Genomic DNA, 2,945 nt, shown 5'->3' with positions numbered 1-2,945 from the left:
TCTCTCTCGCCGCACGCATGCGCAAGCGCCACACCCCACCGTGGTCGCCATATTTAATTGGTTGGCCACCCTTGCCTGTATGTGCTCCTTGCGAGAGAAAGAGCGCGCGCGTACCTCTCCCTTTTCCCCGTGCCCAGAAGTTCCAGGAAAATCGGCAACGCCGCCACTGACGCCGACGCCGTTGCAACAGCTAGCGATGGCTCTGAACTAGGGCCAAAAGGGCATCGATACCTTCTGCTTGAAAAGGACGGTGCGCAGGATCGAAAATGACGGTGCTTCGAAAGTACCCCGACGGCCTCCTATTCAGGACAACAAAATGTCGAAAAAGAAATGTCTTTAATAAAGGAACATCACGATTTTAAATTGCAGGCGAAACTTAATTAACTTTGCTTCTCAATTACTCCACTTTAAAGCAAGTACATAAACAATGAGAAATGTGAAACTACTACGCCGAGAGATTCGATGTCGCGGTGCGTAATTTTATGGTATCTTCGCGCAGCGCTTCAGAGTACTGTCGCGATAAACGTTGCGGATGAACTATTTCGATGTTTTTCATATCTTCGATTATGAAGTGTCATGAAGGATATGCACTATTACTCTATAAGTAAAATCACTGTGATGACGAACTATATAGCCACTCGATAAAACTGTTTTCTACGCAATAAAAACTATTATACAATTCAATCGAATAAATTACCATAAAAATAACTGTTGCCACAACACAAATTTTTGCCGCTTAAAGTGAATAGTCGCGTTACAAAATACCAACTTACAAAAAAAATATTGTATTTATTTGAAAATTGGCAATATTAAATTAAACCGCGAATTTTTAGATCGCGAATTCCATTAATAGATTTTATTGTGCAATAATGTTATCACTTGATTATTGTTTAAAAAATAAAATAAATAACTTTTTGTTTCTTTGCTTTTTCAATTTGAAATTAAAAATAAAATATGGGAAATTCAACTACAAGGATCTATGTCGTAATTTTATTTGAAAGAAAAATAAAATTTTCTTTATTTTGAGAAAAATATGCGAAATGCATGTTAACATGTGCTGCATGTATGTTTGAAGTTTATGGATTTATTGTAACCTGAAAGATTCCGGTGACCTGGCCTCTGGTCACGGTCCTGGGTCCATCGTTCTATCGACCGCATTTGAAGGATCGTTCTTGAGCAGCGGCAAGCTGGAGAGTCGAAAATCGGATCGGGCCCATCACTTGCGCGTCCCGGGCGGCCGATGCAACGCATGCGTAGCATATTGCACATCGCTGCGCTATGCATCGCGGTGCACGGGCGCACGAAAATGCGGCAACATCGCGTCAACCAGCGCAACAACGAACCCCTTTTCACGGATTACTTTTTTCCATTCTCCGACCGATAGACTCTATTTGGAAAACTACTTGCTGGAACTTGCGCCGTCCATGAAGCGCAAGCTCGACCCGGCCCGAAACGCCCGACGCTTTCATCTCGTTCTCTTGCTTATTCTCTCTTTTTCTCTGCCAACTTCGGCTGGAATATCGTTTCGAGATCGTTAAGCCTAGAAGTGGAATTACACCCTCGCGCGCGGCGCGTTGCTTCACCTCGGAATTATCGATAGACCGAGAGACGGTGGACGTGCGCGCGATCGATAGGCGCGACACCCTTCCGATGGGATGTTTAAACCCTTTGCGGTCTTGCTTGGGGGAGCAGGAGGGGGGGAGCGGTCTGGACAGAGCTTTCCGAGAATTCTGTAGGTAACATGTCTTTTTGCTGAAATGCTGCGAACAGAGAATACAATCTGGAAAATATACCTCTCTTTTCCGCAATGTTGTGATGACAGAGGTTGAGTGCTGCAGCGATTAAACGAGGCTAATAACCTCAAAGCGAAGAACGGGAGTATTTAAGGCGCGGAGCTATTTTCTGATTTTGACCAGCAATTGCCGAGGCAGTGCATGCAATCCACGCGACATATTTTCGATTCGATATTTCGTGGCTCCGCGATGGATCGATACGAGCGGCGATTCGGGGTAACTGTGACGTAGTTAATTAATCGGTTGACTTCAGGCAACGTTATATTGGACCTATACACGATCGGCTATTGTTGGTTATAACCCAATGCAGAGTATTATTGAAAAGAAGTGGAGAACGAATTTTCTCAGATAATGAAAATCCTGGATGATATTCACACGGAACGAGAGAAACCATTGAAGAGATAATGTTATTTTGAACTCTTACATGTAACTCTCCTGTTCTATTAGCGCAGTTAATTTTGGCTGATGTCGAATATTAATTTTTACATCACCAAGAGAGCTGAATGAGGAATATACATTTTATCTATTCGAAAAAATATATTATCTTTACATATGTAAAAAAGCGATATATTATTTTCAATTTTCATAATGATATTAAAGCATAAAATATTATTACAGAAACTTATTGGAAAAAAATTTTAAACAAAAGGATGAACTGGACTTATTTTCTAACAGAAAATTTATCAAGATTTCTTTTTCTAAAAATATTACTCACTTCTATAATGTATATAATGCATATCTTATCAGTACCTGGAAGTAAACTATAGAGACAGGATGCGTAAGCAAATAAGACAAAGAGATGTCATGAGACAAAGTCGCAGTCATAAGATAAGATTTCAATTTACGATAATTTTATGTAATTTGATATAAATACAATTATTTGTGGAATTTTTTCGCGCTATTTTTGTTTGCATTTAGAAAATATATGATAAATTACAACATAATCTACTTAATATGTATTGAATTTATAGTGCAGTTAAAAAAATATATAAAAATTGAAAAGAGAGAGAGAGAGAGATCGATATCAGGCCGAAATGGAAAACAACGAGGAAAATACATGGTCGCCATATGGTATGCTATGATGTGAAATTAAAAACGTTACAAGTTGCATATACGCGAGCGTTTCTCTCGCACGATAACAGTTGAAAATCG

This window comes from Linepithema humile, chromosome 2 (assembly GCF_040581485.1).
Source record: "Linepithema humile isolate Giens D197 chromosome 2, Lhum_UNIL_v1.0, whole genome shotgun sequence".
NCBI classification, from domain to species: Eukaryota; Metazoa; Arthropoda; class Insecta; order Hymenoptera; family Formicidae; genus Linepithema; species Linepithema humile.
This window is presented reverse-complemented; position numbering follows the sequence as displayed.